The sequence below is a fragment of the Bos mutus genome, chromosome 22 (genome assembly GCF_027580195.1).
Source record: "Bos mutus isolate GX-2022 chromosome 22, NWIPB_WYAK_1.1, whole genome shotgun sequence".
NCBI lineage: Eukaryota > Metazoa > Chordata > Mammalia > Artiodactyla > Bovidae > Bos > Bos mutus.
The window spans coordinates 5,084,528-5,104,630 of record NC_091638.1 but is presented as its reverse complement, the minus strand read 5'-3'; the positions used below and the strand labels follow the sequence as shown (position 1 = coordinate 5,104,630).

The following is a 20,103-nucleotide window of genomic DNA, read 5'->3' as shown; positions in this document are numbered from 1 at the left end:
TTAGGTCATACCTGAATGGTCTAGTGGTTTTCCCTACTTTCTTCAATTTCAGTCTGAATTTGGCAATAAGGAGTTCATGATCTGAGACACAGTCAGCTCCTGGTCTTGTTTTGGTTGACTGTATAGAGCTTCTCCATCTTTGGTTACAAAGAATATAATCAATCTGATTTCGGTGTTGACCATCTAGTGATGTCTATGTGTAGAGTCTTCTCTTGTGTTGTTGGAAGAGGGTGTTTGCTATGACCAGTGCATTTTCTTGGCAAAACTCTATTAGTCTTTGCCCTGCTTCATTTTATATTCCAAGGCCAAATTTGCCTGTTACTCCAGGTGTTTCTTGACTTCCTACTTTTGCATTCTAGTCTTCTATAATGAAAAGGACATCTTTTTTGGGTGTTAGTTCTAAAAGGTCTTGTAGGTCTTCATAGAACCATTCAACTTCAGCTTCTATCCTTAGCAGGCAGTAAATAAATGTTGGTCTTTTTAATAGATATGACAGACATGGCGCTGGCCCTCAAGGAACTTGAAATAGAGCATAAACAATAAAGGAAATAAAAATGTGTAAAAAACATTTGTCTAGCATTCCATGCATTGTTTCTTGCCTCGGGCATGCACATATAAGTGCATATCTTCTGACCTAAAATTCGTAAGAGTATACTGCTACAGCTAATGCTAAATATGTTTATGTCTAGGTGAGACCCTTCCTTGAATTGGTAATGAGATCTCTCCAGTGCCAGTGGTGCTTCTTAGTTAAATTTGTCTCTACTGAGTTGCTTTAAAGTTTTTATATAGTGTCTACTACCTTAGCAACATTGCCAAGACCTAAGACTTTGGAGTAACTCACTCAGGATTGTTTCTGGTCATTTTAGGAGTATATATATATATATATATATATTTAATGGTATTTGACCATAGAACCAGGATGCAGAGATTTTCCTCAGGTGTACATGTCATTGTTTATTTTGAGATGAAGGGTAGAGCAGGGAAGAAATCAACAGATGAATTTCTAAAAACCTTTAGAACAGGTTTTTAGGCCATGAAGGAACTATATATTAGGCTTATCCAAACATATTGTATCACAGATGAGGAAATTGCGATCCACAGGTGGAAAAGGGCTTGTGTCCACTGCATGTTGCTTATGAGAGGGCAGCTGGCAGCAGGGCACAGCAGGCTGGTATCCAGAGCCACGTGTTTTCCAGGGCACAGGATTCTCCATGCGCACACACATACAGCCACACACGCACACATACGTGTAGTAGTGGTGATTATTGTACATGATGGCACGACAGTGGGTGTTCACCATCATGATCACATGGAGCTCTTTCAAGAACCCTAAGAAGTAGACATTACTTCCTCTTTCTACAGATAAGGAAACTGAGATAAAGGTCATTTGAATCCAAATGTATATTTATTATTTCAAGCATATACTGCAAAAATTAATAATGATTTTTGAAACTGTTAATATGGCATAACAAATATTGTTAAGAACCTTTAAATAATTAAATGAAGGGAAAGTGATGGATGGAAAATACTATGAGAGAATATTTTCATGAAATAACATAGAATATTATATTCTTGTGTCAACATATATTTTCCAAAGTTAAATCATAATACAAGGCATAAAAATAGAGTTTAACTTACACCACACTTCTAATCCTTATAGGTTTATTTGACATAGTAGTATTCTTAGCATAAAACAAGATTGCTTTTATGTTTAATTTTCACTTATTTAATTGCACGGAAGCCATGAATCTGTCAAGAAAAAGCCCCATTAAGGAATTCTTCCCTTTTTGTGAATGTGAGTCAAAAGAAGAATGTCAGCTTTCCCAACTTAGTATAGAATGGAAAATTAGAAAATATGTAGGCAATTGTCATTGTCAACGGAAAACCAGGACAGCTCTGAGTGATTTGGGCATCGCAAGTTTTCAATTTTTTCACACTCTCAGCTGTGTTGTTTGGAAAGTAATTATAGCAATGGGAAATATAGCAGATTTGTTGGCTGTGAGCAGAAAGATAGTCACTATTTTTCCTCATTTTCTTTAGAAAACCTCATTTTCATAGAAAAGCTCCATGACGCACTAGAAATGTTGAAACTTCTTGTCTGCATTTTTATAAACTTCTCAAACAAGATGGAATAGCAACTGTGGCACGATTAAAGCAAAAACTGCTTGAAATGAAGAAAGCCCCAATACTCAACTTGGCAAATAAAAAAAAACAAATTAACAACAGATGACTGCTTGGCAAGAGCATGGTTTATTGATCAGAATCTGGTAAAGAATAAAAGCAACTTGTTTATTGAGCATGGAAGCATTTCTTATATGTATCACATAAGAATAAAGAAAAATCACTCTATCTTTCTGTTCCAGGGAAGGACTACTACATGGAGAAAGAGTGAGGTTGTCACCAAGCAAGATGGTGGGCCTGATGCCATCACCTCCTTGAAATGATGGCAGCTTCCAGCCAGCCCTCATCCTTCCATCCTTACAAAGCTACCCCTGATGATCATGTATGCATTGACCTGTTCAATTGGTTATTCTATATGGGAATGGACATATTTTAGCTCATTAGGAAGGGATCCTGGGAAATTTTTATAGCAGGCAATGGTGTCATTTGCATAAACAAGTCATTACCATAAAAACATGTTTCCACAGTGGGTGGGCTGCTGACTTTGGAATGAGGGGGTGGTTGAGGAAACATGATGGAGTCCTGATCTTTTAGAGGTTGCTCTGAGCTCTGATGGGAGAAGGTGATGGCACCCCACTCCAGTGCTGTTGCCTGGAAAATCCCATGGATGGAGGAGCCTGGTGGGCTGCAGTCCATGGGGTCACTACAAGTGGGACACGACTGAGCAACTTCACTTTCTCTTTTCACTTTCATGCATTGGAGGAGGAAATGGCCACCCACTCCAGTGTTCTTGCCTGGAGAATCCCAGGGACAGGGGAGCCTAGTGGGCTGCTGTCTATGGGGTAGCACAGAGTCGGACAGGACTGAAGTGACTTAGCAGCAGCAGCAGCAGCAGCTGAACTCTGATGGGGTACTGGATACTAGCCTTTCCTGTGTGTCTAACTGATCAAGGTCACTGAAGAGATTGTATCATTCTGTTCAACTACAGGGCACTGTTCAAATACTAAGAAATCCTCAAATTCTCGCTCTGTAGCTGAAAAGAGAATGAATATCCCCATATTCCCTGAGGAGCCTTTTATGTCACAGTGGCAAAGTGATTCATCCACACAAGGTCACTGGTAAATTGAAATGTGAGCCAGGACTTTAACGGAGTTACTAAGTGTTTTGACAAGGTGGGATGAGCCAGGTTAATAGAAAAAGCCACTTAGAAAGGGGATATTTTTTATCCACACACTTTGGTTGGAAACCTTACATGAAGATTGATAGCAAGTTGGAAAAATTGCAGAGAAAAAGAGAGCAGCATTACTGCATGTAAGGAGAGTAATTTGGTTTTAAACAGCTCATAAGCTACCAGTGGGAGCTACTGAAAAGGCCAGAGGGCGCTGGAGTGGGATTGAAAAAACAGAAGAGCTATTTCAGGAAACGGGAAACAGGGACCAAAATGTGGGCTAGGAAAATCCATTACAAACATGTCAGTCCTTATAAATGAAGAGAAATACTGCAACCCCCCACCAGCCAGGCCCAAAGCAGGCTTATCTCTAACCTCTGGTCACACACACGGAAAGGACATGCCCAGGTTTTTCTTGTAATGCCAAACAGTCCCTTCCTCTCTCCATCATATCTCTTGAAGACTTATTTTATAGACCTTTATTTTCTTGCCCACAATTGTATTGTAGGACTTTTTTTTTTTTTTTAATGTTGACCATTTTAAAAGTCTTTATTGAATTTGTTACAATATTGCTTCTGTTGTTTATGTTCTGGTTCTTTGGCCATGAAGCATGCAGGATCTTAGTTGCTGCTGCTGCTGCTGCTGCTGCTGCTGCTGCTAAGTCGCTTCAGTCGTGTCTGACTCTGTGCGACCCCATAGACGGCAGCCCACCAGGCTCCCCCGTCCAGGGGTCAAATCAGCACCCCATGCATTGGAAGGCAAAGTCTTAACCACTGGACAACCAGGGAAGTCCCCTAGGTTGTATATAACAAGGCAGAGAAGGGTCCCTTTTCAAGGGCAATTCAAAGACTTGGGACTGAAAACTCAAAGCACAGGTGATGCAAATGGCAAACAGATCTCAGTGGCCATCTATGATGTTTAGGATGTTATGAAAGTTTAGGTTAAAATTGTTGGCCACATCTAGAAACAGAATGCTGGGAGGAGTGTGATTCTGGGTGGAGCTGGCTCCATCAAGAGAAGGGGACAGCTCCTAGGTCCTGCCCATCCAGGGGCAGTGCATCTGAACCTTTCAACATGTTAGGAGCAGAAAAGGGGCCTGGCTGTGGGAAGGGACAGGATTTAGTGGCTTGCAGGTGAGTCCCAGTCTCTGGAGACCCTTAGTAGAAAGGCTGCTGTAACCAAGAGTCTATCTACATGACTTAACCCCTCCATCTGCCATGCCAGGTTGACTGGTTACACAGAAGTAGCAAAGATGGTGTTACAATTCTGATTATTAGGACAAAGATTTGATTTGGTAGTCTCATAAACATTTCTCCTAATTGTTACTTTACAGGATGGGAAGCAATGCTTTGATATGAAAACAGAGCTTACTCAGTGAAGGGTTTACCATGGCTGGATCCTATGGTCAAGTGTCCACTGCGTGGCCCCTGGATGAAGGGAAGCCACGTGGATGAACACAGTTGATGCCCCAGCTCTGATTCCAATGATTCACTCAGCATGGGAAACATCCAGCTCTCTGTTCAAATATTCATTCCAGTTCCTGGCTGCTTTAAGGCCTTTAATAGATCTGACAAAAATCCGTTAAGTACTGAAAATTTGTCAGCAAAAAAGTCAACTTGTAGAGAGAGTTTGTCCATTTTGCTTTATTTTGGCTCAGGCAAAATCTTGTAATCTCTTTCTAACATCAGCAGTTTAAACAAGTTCACCTCTCAATTTAATTAATCAAGGATCCCTCTTCAATTACGTGATAAAATCTGTTGCTAAGATGGCCCTTCTGTTGAGTCAGCAAAATACTGGAGATAGTTGTTTCATCCTTTCTTCTGAATTCTTCAGGTGTGTTTTGTATATTTAATTGCTTAGGATGGTAATTTAAAAGTAAGATTATAGACAGGATACTTGGACATTTGAATCTTCTTACACCCTGCAATGAACATGAAATGAACCCTGCAAAAAAGCAACATACGTAATACAATCCTAAACTGCCACTTGTTCCTTGGAAGGAAAGCTGTGACAAACCTAGACAGCGTATTCAAAAGCAGAGATATCATTTTTCTGACAAAGGTCCATCTAGTCAAAACTATGGTTTTTCCAGTAGTCATGTACAAATGTGAGAGTTGGACCATGAAGAAGACTGAGCACTGAAGAATTGATGCTTTCTAACGTGGTGCTGGAGAAGACTCTTGAGAGTCTCTTGGACTGCAAGGAGATCAAACCAGTTAATTCTAAAGGAAATCAACGCTGAATGTTCATTGGAAGGGCTGATACTGAAGCTGAAGCTCTAATCCTTTGGCCACCTGATGCGAAGAGCAGACTCATTGGAAAAGACCCTGATGCTGGCAAGGATTGAGGGCAGGAGGAGAAGGGGACGACAGCGGAGGACATGGCTGGATGGCATCAGACTCTGGAAAATGGTGAAGGACAGGGAAGCCTGGTGTGCTGCAGCCTATGGGGTTGCAAAGAGTCGGTCACCACTGAGAGACTGAACAACAGCTGCACTTCCAGCGAGGATGTGTTCCTTCCCCGAGTGCATCCTGGATTCACGGCTCTAGGGCTGGGATTCTACCTCTCCTTATCAATGGACACCCTTCCCAGCACCCTCCACCTGATGGTCCTATTTCCCTTGTAGAGGAGCTGAAGCTTTGCATTAGCCAGGGCTGATTTCCTGACCACTTTTTCTCCCCATGTGAGCTGAGTTAGCACTCTCTAAGGTCCGCCAGCACCTGAGATCCATTTCCATCTCAGCATTTCCCGAGCTGTGTCATTTCCAAATATTTAGCCATCTGTTTCCTGATGCACTCCCTGAGGATGGAAATAAATCCACCTTGTATATAAAGCCCTACCACAGAGTGAGCCCTGAATAAGTGTTCTCATTGAGAGAAAAAAAATCATGACTAGATCTCCTGGGATGACCACTCCCTCCCTGGTCAAGCTCTTCATCCACAGGACACAAACTCAGACTCCCTTTTCTACATCATGAAACAATGAATGCACATCTCCCGTGCCTTCTTCTCCCCAAGCCACATTTTAATTTAAAAAAATATTTTACGTGATATTTCAGACTTCATATATGTCTAGAAATAATTTTAAAGGCTATCAGCTTATTAAAAAATAAAAGGTTTATGGTACTGCTTCAATTTTCAACATTTCTATGGGGAAATATATTGTATCCATGCTCATCCTATTGGCCTCACCTGGTCACTTTATACCATTTCCTCTCTTAACGAGTTTGCCTTTTCGGCCCTACCATAGCAGGTAGTTAAAAGTTCTTTAAATTCTAATGTAAACTTAAGGTTTTAAATATGTGGGATTTCCGTTTTTTTATTGTCATGTTTACAATTTACAGAAATATAAGGTAGCTTCAGTCTTCAGTACAATCTCTCTTTTTTTTGGCCACAGGGCATGCGGGAATCTTAGTTTCCAGACCAAGTATCAAATCCTCGCACACTACATTGGGAACTCAGAATCTTAACTACTGGACCGACAGAGAAGTCCTACAATCTCTCTCTCTCTTTTTTTTCTCTTTCAGGTGTCATAAAGCATGGAATGTCCAGGAAAAGAGAACTCACCAAACTTGAGATTTGCCTTCCTCTTGATATGCAAGGGACAAGATTTGTCCGTTGGAGATGACCAGACATCACTTACGGTAATTTGTTCATGATCTGAAATCCTTGCGTAAACAGAGAGTGATAAATCAGGGCAAATAAATCCGGCTGAAACCAACACTTACTCTCAGCAAGTGCGTCAGCCAGCGTGAGGGTGTGGTGTGTCTCAGAGTGTCCCAGGCACAGCTGGAGCCCCACCTTCGTGCTTTCTGAAGCCCAGTGCAGTCCAGGGATGTTCAGGACATACAGTTCGGATGTTTCTACACTGAAATAACAAACATATTGCTGGAGAACATGTTCTCCAAAACTAGACTTGTTCGTGAGGAAATTCTGAGGCGGTTTTCCATGGCATTTGTTTAAAATAGGAAATAGTGATTTCCTTAGAGAGTAAGAGGAAAGGGACTTGCCTGGTGGTCCAGCAATGAGGCCTCTGTGCTCCCAAAGCAGGGGGCCTGGGTGTGATCCTTGGTCAGGGAACTGGATCCCACACGCACAGCTCAGGATCCCACATGCTGCAACTGAGACTTGGCAGAGACAAATAAACAAATACTTTCTGAAAAGAGTAAGAGGAAAGGGACTTCCCTGGTGGTCCGGTGGTTAAGACGCCATGCTTCCATTGCAGGGCATGCAGGTTTATTAATTCCTGGTCCAGGAGCTAAGATCCTACACACCGCATCATGCTGTGGCCAAAAAAAAAAGAATAAAGGGAAAGAGAAACTTGAGGCAGAGTACTGGGGTGAAGCTTAGAACCTGTGTAGTTGCCATAAGGTAGGAATTTGAAATGTGGAAACATCTTTTGCTGTTGTCAAGACAGCTGAAGGAGAAGTCCACATTTTCTGTACTGCTGTGCCCTCAAAACATGCAATCCTAGTGCTCAGTCTTCTGAGAATTCTCCAGTAGAATTTGTCCGGTACTCCTATTGACTCATGGAGCATTGATAGCAAGAACAAGCCTTGCTCAATGCAGATGTTCTTCTAAGCCCCTTACCTGTATGACCTCATTTAATCATCAAAGCTGTCCTTTGAGGTAGATATCATATTATCATCATCCTCATTATTCAGATGAGGCAATTGAGGAGAGGGTAAGTCACTTGCCCGAGGTCACACAGCTGGTGAGTGGTAGAGCAGGACCAAGCCCAGGCAGTGCGGCTGCAGAACACACTGCTCACAACGCCCATGTCGTGCCGCTTCCCATTCCGCACCTGCCTCCACCAGAGTGCTGGCCCTGCTAGAATGCAGAGCTGGTCTGTGACTATCTCCTTTGCTACCTGCAAAGCCAGTATCCTGCTAACTCCTATCTTCTAAATGCCACCAAAATACTGCTCGTTATTGGACACATGAAGACTTGTTGAATAATAAATACCCTTTCTGTTGATTCAAGTATTTGAGTTATTGGTAAGACTTAAATACAGGTACAAGGAAAGAAATAAGGGGAAAAAATGAATAAAGCATTATTGTGTGCAACAGAGAACAGCATATGCAAAGGTCCTGTGGCATAAAGGAACGTGGGGAGCAAGAAGAAAGAAAGACGTAAACGGAGGAATCAGATTAACCTTGGAATCTCATCGGTTGGGTCCTCTCTCTCCCTGATGTTCATGGATCATTTGAATTGACTGCAATTGATAGGCTTTCGGGTAAATGCATTCTTAGAAATAAACTGCATTCTATTCTTTTCATGACACCAACATTGTATTCCAAATGATTCCCACTTTGCCTCTTCAAAAGGTATCCCTTCTATACAATCAGACAAAGGAGAGAGTTTTAAAGGTCATATACCTTGTCTTTTTTATTTTCAGGACTTTCAGAAAATTAAGGAATCTTGGACATATAGTGATTCTACCAATAGTATTCCAGTCCAGGGTATGACAGCTGCTGCCAATACTAAGCTAAGTGAAGAGAATATTTTTTGAGAGGTAAAGAACAACTTTAATCTTTTCTTTTGGAAATTTAAAGAGCTGAACTTCCCTTCCTGGAATAGAAAGAGCTGCTCTGTGCTCAGCATTATCATTGCACCGAGAGAATTCCCATGGAGTTACTTAGGAGGAGAAACAGAATTTGTTCTTTCCTGCGCTCTTAAAAATAGGTTCAGGATATCAGAACCGAAGTACATGTTTATCTCGGCATCCCAATTTATCCTCTGCTATTTTACAGTCTTCCTGTCTGTGTGCGTCTCTCTCAGGGAACCACATGGAAACAAATGTCTGGTGAGCAGAGTCTCCTGAGAAATAAAAATGTAGAGGTAAAATGTATTCCTCAGTAAACATATTGCTGGGGGATGTGGGGGAGGAAGGCAACTGGCAGACAGACTTTTTCAGAAACCTAGATATACTGTGAGACTAACTGGAATCTTCTCTCAAGGGAAGTCATAAAATGCCATGATGTGGAAATGAGTAAAGGGCCAAGAGACGTGGTGGGGGAACACGCATTTCCCCACTGTCCCCGTGTGGTACTGTGTCTTCACATAGTTCGTGGGATCTTAGTTCCCAGACCAGAAATTGAACCTGGGCCCTCAGCAGCGAGAGCAGGGCGTCCTAACCCACTGGACCCCCAGGGAATTTCTGATGTTGTGTTCACAGTTGCAAAGGGCCCTGGTGACCAGGGAGAGCTGTGAGTGGACAGTTGTCCTGCGGGCGGGTGGTTGGTACCTGATGGGTTCCCTAGAGACAACTGAGCTGATGAAAATGCTCAGTATATAGGAAAAAAGCATTGATCACAAGTAATGATGGATGAGACTGCCAATGTGTGGCTTGCGTATTGGGTTGCTTTTCTTTGATATGGTCTTTGGTAATGGTAAGCAAAGACACTTGCTACTGTATGGAATTGCGTTCAAAGCAAAATTCACATGCAAGTCCTCCTATTTTATTTTCTTTTACCAGTGGTGACTTGGAAGATGGGTATTGGATTTTGGAGTTGTCTGGATCTTAAGCAGGATCACTCTGCAGAGACGAATGCATTTTAAAGATGGCGGAATTTTGGTCTGAGGTGTCGTCTAGTGGGGGGGTCGCATTAATTGAGGGTCTCATTAATCACCCTGTTCCTCAAAAAACCACATAGTCACCATCTTAAATGGCCTGGGGTCATTGTCATTTAAACTCTTACCTGGCTTTCTAAATTTTAAAATCATTTCAGACTAACAACAACAAAACTTCAATAATCATACAAAGAACTACTGTTTACTCGGGATTCCCCAAGTGTTAGTCTTTTTCACATTTGTTACTTATTTTCTCTGTTTCCTTGAATTATAGACTTACTGATTTATTAGGGCACATTAATATTTTCTTTTTAAGTTGCTTCTAAAAATCTTAGTTGGTATTTAATTTTCACGGCCTAACATGACAAGAATGATGTAATTTATCCATGTTCAGAGAACTAAATATAATACAATCATCATTTGCTTCTATAGTTAAGATCAGTTAAAAACTAGGGTAGAGCCCAGAATTCCAGGAGCAGGTCTAATGAGAAACAGGGACAGGAAAGATGCCCCTGAGCCCTGGTGTTTTGTGTTTCAGCCTCACAGACCTTTCATTTCAAAGCAGAGCCCTGAGCATGCGGTCAGCTGTGTTCTCTTTGCCCAGCGAAGTGAGAGGCAGGCAAGAGGCGGAACATAAATTTGATAAATGTGGGTGAAATCAGTACCGATGTAGGAGAATAAATAGAGTTTTGATTAATGTAATTATTTGTTTGAAATCCACTTGCAAAATAACAGCTTGAGAAACTAGGGCTGAACTATCAAATCCCAGCCCCACACACCCTGCCAGCTTTGTATTTTGTGTGTTCTGATACCTTCACACAAGCAGTGCGTGTGTGTGTATTTGTATATGTGTATGTGTGAAGCAAACTTCTTCATTGCATGGAAAACATGAATGTATGACGAAATATATTTTTAAATAAAAGCAGTTGTAATAATGTATGGAAGCGTGAAAAGTTAGGTGGATGTTTCTATGTGCATGGTCTATATTGCCTTCTAGATAGAGTATATTTTGCACTTTTTATGACCAGCTGGTGTCCAGGTCATTTCATGAATAGGGACGGTTTGTTGTATCTTTTGGTATCGTCCAAGGTCAGCAAATAGCTGCCATTCATTGCATTGTCACAATTATTTCTTCATAATTAAGTATTCAAGAAAGTGTTTTAACCTAATTATTTGAAAAGTTGATATACTGCCACTACATTAGAGTTGTGTGGGGCATGGCTTGATCTGTGGCATTTTAAGTCAGATCAAGGTAATCATCCTTCCTTTTAAAAAGCCTCCTTGTTAACCCTCCTACACTGTTGGTGGGAATGTAAATTGGTGCAGCCACTACAGAGAACAGTATGCTGCTGCTGCTGCTGCTGCTAAGTCGCTTCAGTCGTATCCGACTCTGTGCAACCCCATAGACGGCAGCCCACCCAGCTCCCCCGTCCCTGGGATTCTCCAGGCAAGAACACTGGAGTGGGTTGCCATTTCCTTCTCCAACGCATGTAAGTGAAAAGTGAAAGTGAAGTCACTCAGTCGTGTCCGACTCTGTGCGACCCCATAGACGGCAGCCCACCAGGTTCCTCCGTCCATGGGATTTTCCAGGCAAGAGTACTGAAGTGGAGTGCCACTGCCTTCTCCAAGAGAAAACAGTATAGAGGTTCCCTAAAAAAAAACTAAAAATAGAACTACCATCTGATCCTACAATCCCACTCTTGGGCTTATATCCAGACAAAACCATAACTCAAAAAGATACATGCACCCCAATGTTCATTGCAGAGCTGTTTACAATCGCCAAGACATGGAAGCAACCTAGATGTCCCTCGACAGAAGAACAGATAAAGAAGATGTGGTACACGTATACAGTGTAATAATACTCAGCCATAAAAGGAATGAAACAGTGCCATTGGCAGCAACATGGATGCACCTAGAGATGATCATACCAAGTGAAGTCAACCAGACAGACAAATATCATATGATATCACTTGCACGTGGAATCTAAAAAAAGGAAACAAATCAACTTGTTTACACGACAGAAACAGACTTACAGACAAACTTATGGTTACCAAGGCAGAAAGCGGGGGAGGGATAAATTAGGAGTTTGGGATTAACATATACACACTACCTTATATAAATAGATAACTAACAGAAACCTACCATATAGCACAGGTAACATTATTCAATATTTTGTAATAACCTATAAAAGAAAAAAAATCTGAAAAGGAATATACATATATATATATACACACACACATTTATACAAAACAAAATCAACCTCATGAAATATACAGACTACTGGGAGAAAATGACCTTGAACGAATAATTAGAAAACTAAATAACCAGTGATGGTGATGCTGCGAGTAAGGAAAGTACCAGATGCGTGATGGGCAGGAAACTGTCTAGGCTGAGGTCAGTCTTCCACACAGGTGCGACTTCCTCACAGGTGTCTGGAGTGTCGCCAATTAGATTTCAGAAACTGTGAAAGTGTCATTTGTGAGTATGGAGTGTTGTGCATGAAAATTAGAAAGTTGAGGTATGTTTGTAGTCGTGAGAAGACACACACATGCACACACACTCATCACTTCTGTAAACTAAAGTAACGACAGGAGGACACTGGCTCACAGTGCTGAGCATAAGCACCCAGGGATCAGCTCCCAGAAGGAACCCAGGGCCCCAGCCAAGCAGCGAGACCTTGAGGGCAGCTGAGGCTGGCAATGCCTGGATGCAGGAGGACCACTTCCCTGCTGCGGTTCATGAAGAGCACTCACTCATCTTAGCCCCAAGAGCAGCTCAGGAGCGTCGTTTGATCTGCCGGCTGGTCTATGACCGACTCCTCCTTGGAGGCTTTGTCACTTTCAGTTCTCCTTTCTCCAGCTTCACTCTCTGGGGACCCAGAATTGGGAAAAGGACACAAAAGTCACCTAAATCCAGATGTTCCTGCTCTTTATTCTTAGTTCCCGTGAGCTTGGGCCCAGAACTGCCCGTGGCTCAGGGAACAATCGTAAACCTTAACTAGACTTTCAGATTGAAACCTATGTAGTCCGTGGTCCTTTGAAAATATGCATGTGGTCTGGGAGGCCAGGATGAAATGTTACTTCAGCAGAAACTTACGAGCTGGTGGGTGTCAGCCAGGGGAAGGAGGAGAGGAGAAAGCATCCCAGACAGGAGGGATAGTGACCGGAACATACGGTGTGCTGAGCAGTGGGGAGCAGGGGGCTTTCATTAGAGAAACTGGACAGCGTGGCTGCAGCATGGCAGGGGTGGGGGCGAGGGGTGCAGGTGTGTCCCTGGGGTTAGTCAGGGGCTAGGACCTGCAGATCCTGGAGGGCAACCTGAAGCAGTTTGAACTGTATTCTAGAGTAACCAGAAGCCCTACAAAAGCTTTATTGAAAGTAATCGGGAGAAAAGAGACTCCAACTAATTGGAGCCTGACTCACAATGCATGACGAGAGATTCATACCTCCCATTTCACATGAAAGAAATGCTGACATCCCAAGGAATGTTTGAGCACAATCAGCCCTTGACCTTCTGGGTATCCTTAAATCACCTACTTGTCCTCAGTACTCAACCACAATTCATGGCATTCCTGGAAGATAGTTCTCAAGCCACCAACAAAAGGACAAGAAATACTTACTCACGAATTAAGCCATGAGTTGTTGGGTGAGACACCCAGTAATTTCAGCCAAAATAATGATGTGCTTATTTTTTGTGGGACAAAATATAAAATTCAATTAGAATTTCAAAATCAGACTCTATTTAGGGAAAAGTCTCCAACAGTCATTACAAATCTACTTTAGAAAGAGAAGTGGAAGCTGGCATTTAGATTGAAGTGCTTTTCCATCAAAATATAAAATGAGCTCAACTGAGGTTATTTCAAACAACACTGTGAACATAATTAATACATGGAAATATATGAGAAATGATCATGAGAATAGAATTAAATAATGGGAACTCATCATGCAGGGCAAGTTGCAAGGGCATAACATTCATTATATTCCTCATTCTCAAGGCAACAATATCATTAAATATGAAAATGATTTAATATAACCTTGTAATTTTAGACTAAAAAACTGAGAAAATGTGACCATTTGCACATTGGAAATGAAAGTGAATATTAGCATTCTGAATATCTAGTCTCAGAAATACATATTTGCCCAGGACTTAGAACACTTGCACAAGCAGTACCAATTCTGAATATGGACTCCAAATGTGATTAGTCTGTAAATCTTTCAATGATATATGTTAGCAAGTACTTTTTATGTATTTTTCTTTAACAAATACTTTTTAAATAAGTACCATTGACACAGGACAATGCCCAGACCTTTGCTAGGTGCCCTGAGACCATGAAAGACACAGAAAATACCGTTTCTCCTTTCCAGGAGCTTATAATCCATTTGAAAACAGTGCCTGGGGAAAGTGGCCCCTCTGTGTGTGTGTGTGTGTGTGTGTGTGTGTGTATTGGGGGAGGGGGTGTGAGTTCTAAAATCATAAGCCTTAATAAGGAAAATGGTACAGATCAAAGTTATATTAAGGAGGATGGGGACTTCCCTTGTGGTCCAGTGGATAAGAAGCCGCCTTCTAATGCAGGGTACGTGGGTATGATCCATGACTGGGGAGATAAGCTCCTACATGCCTCAGAGCAACTGAGCCCATGCACTACAACTAAAGAGCCCTGTGCTGTAACTAAGAACAGACACAGCCAAATAAATAAATAAATAAAGTATTAGGAGCACGGAGGTAAAACAGAAGCGTGGGCAACCCATTTGTGTGTGTGTGTGTGTGTGTTCGTGTCTCCTTGGAACTAGTTGTTTCTGGGACTAGTTCTTCCTACTCTTTCCTATGATCTGCTTATGGGAATTAATATATTCCCTTGGCTTCCCAGGTGGCACTAGTGGTAAATAATCTGCCTGCCAGTGCAGGAAACCCAAGACTGATCCCTGAGTTGGGCAGATCCCCTGGAGAAGGGCGTGGCAACCCACTCCATTATTCTTGCCTGGGAAATCCCACGGATGGAGGAGACTGGCGGGCTGCAGCCAATGGGGCCGCAAAGACTCTGACACGATTCAGCACAGCACATTTTTGCTTAAACTAATTTGAATTATACATCCTGGCTCACATATCATTGGGAATCAGCAGGTAACATGGACAGCTTTTGGAGCCCCTAGACGGGGTTAGAATTCTGACCTAAGTGCTTATCACCGGACTGAACTAGGGACATTAACTTAGCCTCTGAGAATGTTTTCTCATCTGCAAATGGGGTTAAAAAGTTTCTATGCTATGTTTTCACTAAGATCACACAACGTAATGCATATTGGTAAAGTGCCTGCCAATAAAAAGAATCGTTAAATCAATGATCTTTTTTTCCTTCTTTATAATACTGTGCCTTTTGTTTTTTTTTCTTTCTGTATCCCTCAGGGCCTTCTATAATCATCACCAGCTGGTCCTCTGGAGCAATGTCTGTTCAGCCAGACCTTGCCGAGCGACTTTACAAGTTTCTGTCCAGTGGCGATTGGGTGATTTTCCTTAATTCAGACCACAAGCAGCAGTGCAAGCTGTACACATGAAACCATGCCATGAAATTTCCTCCATGCCATTTTTCCTGTTTGCCTCTACTCTCTGATTACCAGTTAAAATTTTACAGGAAAGCCAACTGAGTACAAAAAAATATTTCTTACAAAGGTAATTAACTTCCATAGAACTATAAAGTTGGAAGAAATATTAGAGAAAATATTGCCAACCAAAGAAGGAAATCAGGAACGAAGAGGGAAAATATTAAGCTGAACTTTTATATATGCTTCCTTATTCAACTCCTTGCCACCTTTAGAAGTAAATATTATGACCTGACTTGATAGGTGTGGAAACTGAGGGTCAGGGGTGAGGGATCTATCAGAGAACACAATACTGTGTCTTACCCCAGAGACCACACCTTCTAGTAGACTACGTGACTTCCAATAACAAGACAGCTGATGAGTGGGAATAAGTAAGCATCAGTGATGAGCCTTAGGAAAAAAGTTTTTGCTTACAGAAAGGGCTTCTTGGGAAATTTTCAGGATTAAGAATAAGATCTGAAATTTTACTTGGAATAAATTTCTTAGCTAGAGAATTGGATTCCATTTTGTCGTTTATTTACAGGGCAATTTGGAGGAGGGCATGGCAATCCACTCCAGTATCCTTCCCTGGAGAATCCCCATGGACAGAGGAGTCTGGCAGGCTACCATCCATGGGGTCGCAAAGAGTTGGACACAACTGAGCGACTAAGCACAGCACGCAGGGCAATACAATTCTCCTCTGTTTTAAGGCTATAATTTTTTAAAAATCCATTTAAGTTTAAAGAATACTACTCAGTATTCTTTAAAGACTATGAAATGTGGCTGGATTTTTCAAGAGTGCCAAGTGAAATGTCACTACACAGGGAACGTCACGTTTCCTAGAAATAGCAAAGGTCTGTGCTGAGTTCATCCTTTCTGATCCACGGACTCACTTTCCACATTGACGGGTTTCTTTTCTTCTTCTTCTGCTTTAGTTGCTGCTACCCTATTGTAATGCCAGCTTTCTATGAATTTGTTACAATATTATTTCTGTTTTATGTTTTGGTTTCTTTTTTTTTTTCTTGGCCACCAGGTATGTGGGATCGTAGGTCATGGACCAGGGATGGAACCCAATCCCCCTGCAATGGAAGGTGAAGTGTTAACCACTGGACCACTAGGGAAGCTCCTATTTATGTGCTTTTGAAACAGCTTTAAAAAAACCAAAAAACTGGCATAGTGCTTTGAAAGCTTCAGTTCTGAAGTCAGATCTTCCTGGGTTTGAATTCTGGCTTTCCCACTTCTAGCCATGAATCCTTGAGCTAACTGCTTCACTGCTTTAATCCTCAGTGTCTTCATCTGTAAAGCAGGAAGACAGTAACACTTTTCTTATTGGACTATTGGTAGAGTTCAATGGATGGAAAACGCTGGGCAAAACAGATAGAACATAGTCAGTCCATGGAGTCCATGGGGCTGCAAAGCATCAGACATGGCTCAGCGACTTAACAACAACATGCTCGATAAAGTGAAGTATTCCCTGTCATTATCTTCTCTTTCTTTATAAGGTGGGATATTAATACACAAGTTAGGTAAATAGAAGAATGACAGGTACAAGTCATTTTTTAAAATGTATGTATTTTTAATTGAAGGGTAATTGCTTTACAGTATTGTGTTGGTTTCTGCCAAACATCAACGTGAATCAGTCACAAGTATATGTATGTCCCCTCCTCTTGAACTTCCCTCCCACCTCCCTACCCATCACCCCCCATCTAGGTTGTTAGAGAGCCCTGGTTTGAGTTACTTGAGTCATACGGCGAATTCTCATTGGTATCTGTTTTACATATGTATGTTTCCATGTTACTCTCTCCATACATCCTACCCTCTCCTTCATGGAAGTATGACAGGTACAAATCATTTTTAAGGACAGCTTTTCAATATTGACTTTTCAAGTAATGTGAAGCGATCCCAGGGATCTGTGCCACTACGAAAAGCTGTAAACACGTCGCAAATTGTCACCCAGTACTTCTGATTCAGCTTATGTCACAGTGCACATGCCCTCCTTGATGGAGACATGGTTACCAGGGGCTCACCACGGTGTTTGGAAGCAGAGCATGTCAAACAACAGCTGAGTCAGAGTACCCCTTAGACGCTGGAACAGCACACAGCTGCACTGTTAAGTTCATACTGGAATCATCTCTTTGTTATTTTTTCAAGATTACAAGAAATTTTTATTTCCATTAAAAAAAATAATCTGTTTTTGGCTATTTTGGTAGAAATGAGTGATTTTAGAGAGGAAAATTGTTTCAGTAGAAACTATAATACACACTTGTGAGTATTAGATTGGAGTCATCTCTTCTTTGGTTGTTGCAAATGGAGTCAAAATTTACGAAACACTATCTCATCAAATACAGATACTGAAAGAGTGTGGGAAGGGATCACAGCTTCTTTGTAGAGCACGGCTGGTATAAAACTTGTGAGCAGGGCTGAGAAGCCGTGATCGCCTCAGGGCTGTTGAACAAACATCTCCTTAGTGTCCACTGTCCACTGTTGAGGTACTGGGCTTGGGCCTGAGGGGGTGATGGAGAGCAAGCCGTTGTCCCAGGTCTTATGAATCTTGCAGCCACAACTGGGGTCAGGGAAGGCAGGCTATTTACAAAAGGGGATGACAGCTTTTACTGCAAAAATGCTGGGCAGCAGACTCTCCTAAATCAGTGATTTGAAACAAGCTAAATAGTATGCACAGTGAGAGTCAAAGGAGCATATAACCCAGGGTTTCTCAAAATTATTTTCACTAATACCCACTTAAGGAGTCTTTTTAGATGTTTTCTTCTAACTGCTGCCCCTGAGATGAAAATTTCATAGTATAGGCACATGCATGCTGGTAGCTTCAGTCACGTCTGACTCTTTGTGACTCTATGGGCTATAGCCCTCAAGGCTCCTCTGTCCATAGGCTTCTCCAGGCAAGAGTATTGGAGCAGGTTGCCATTTCCTTCTCCGGGGGATCTTCCCAACCCAGGGACTGAACTCACATCTCTTACATCTCTTGCTTTGGCAGGTGCGTTCTTTACCACTACTGCCACTAGGGAAGCCCCATCATGTATGTATGAGTTTTATGCATAAAAAGAGTAAGAATTTTTTTGCCTTCCAAGAGCCAATTTTCATCCCCTCTGTTCATTATCCCCCCACTAAGAATGCGGGATCTAATCCACCTGGGAGGGTTTATGAGAAGCTTCTAGAGACAGTTGGGTTGCACCAGGGAGGGAATGGGAGGTTCTCAAAGAAGAGGAAGGAGCATTCCAGCTATTGGGAATAGCGGTGAGACCAAGGGGTAAAAACAACTTTGTTATTTGGAAACTGGTGAGGTGGTTGGAACATGGGGTTCATGTCTGGGTGTGGTGGGACAGAAAACCAGCAGCGGGGCGCGTTTGGTGACTCAGCACCATGGGGGCGCCTGACCCGAAAAATCAACATTTCGGTTTCTTCTGGATCTTTCTTTCCTGCTTACACTCTAGACGTGGAAATGACTTTGCTTCCCAGGATGACCGACCCTCACTGTAACCTTTAAAATGCTCCTACAGTGGAAGGGGAGGCAGGGTCCTTGCAACCATGAGGCTGGTAACCAGGGCTTGAAACCTGCTGTTCTCCCTGATGGGTCAGCTGGGAGATCAAGGGAAATGAATCACTGCAAGCAGCTGTGTGGGTTGACCCTGCCTTTTGGCATTTGGCCACCATTTGCCAGTAAAAGCAGAAGCAGAAACTGACCTATACTGATTGTTACTCACATGAGTCAACTTGCGGTGAATTTCTTAAAAGCTGATTTAAATATTCTTCCTGAATTTCACTATTAACAAGAATGCCTTTGGTACATACTTGGAATTCTGTTTTTTAGTTATTACTAATAAAAGTATGCATTCCCTGATTGGAATGATGAGTGGAATAAGAAATACGTTACTGTGATCTATGTGATTCTTACCACCTTGAAACTTATGGTGTGGCAAGAAAATCAGACAATCAACAAAAAAACTAAAAAAGTTTAAATATTGTGGTAGATGAAGTATAGATTACCTTGAAAATTTAACAGAAGCAAGTTATCCAACCTAATGGCTGCTTTTCTTTTGGTACTGAAGCTCTTGTGTGCATATAGTTCAAGTGCCCACCTGCCCCTCCCCAACTCAGAAGGTGCAGAATCCATCTGCAATGCAGGAGATGTGGGTTTGATCCCTGGGTTGGGAAGATCCCCTGGAGGAGGGCATGTTAACCCCCTCCAGTATTCTTGCCTGGAGAATCCCCATGGACAGAGGAGCCTGGCAGGCTACAGCCCATGGGGTCGCAAATAGTGGGACATGACTGAGCGACTAAGCACAGCACAGCACACATATATACACATACACATATATACACATGCATACATACATACACACACACACGTGTGTGTGTATATATATATATATAGCTTCCCTGCTGGCTCAGTGGCAAAGAATCTGCCTGCAATGCAGGAGACACAGGAAATTCGGGTTTAATACCTGGGTCAAGAAGATCCCCAGAGAAGGCAATGGCAACCCACTCCAGTGTTCTTGCCTGGAGAATCCCAGGGACGGGGGAGCCTGGTGGGCTGCCATCTATGGGGTTGCACAGAGTCGGACACGACTGAAGAGACTTAGCAGCAGCAGCAGCAAGAAGATCCCCTGGAGCAGGCAATGGTAACCCATTCCAGTATACTTGCCTTAAAAGT

At 42.2% G+C, this 20,103-nt stretch overlaps 1 long non-coding RNA gene across 2 annotated transcripts; it reads left to right on the top strand.

Annotated features, from left to right (window-relative positions):
* The first annotated feature begins 6,218 nt into the window (after positions 1-6,218).
* On the top strand, positions 6,219-16,265 carry LOC138984651 (uncharacterized). Of its 2 annotated transcripts, none has more exons than XR_011461892.1 (3): positions 6,219-6,541; positions 6,816-6,932; positions 15,262-16,265. It is a non-coding gene; the product is annotated as an uncharacterized lncRNA (long non-coding RNA). The 2 variants fall into 2 exon arrangements; XR_011461891.1 differs by lacking the exon at positions 15,262-16,265 and adding an exon at positions 9,767-10,674.
* Positions 16,266-20,103: the final 3,838 nt, after the last annotated feature.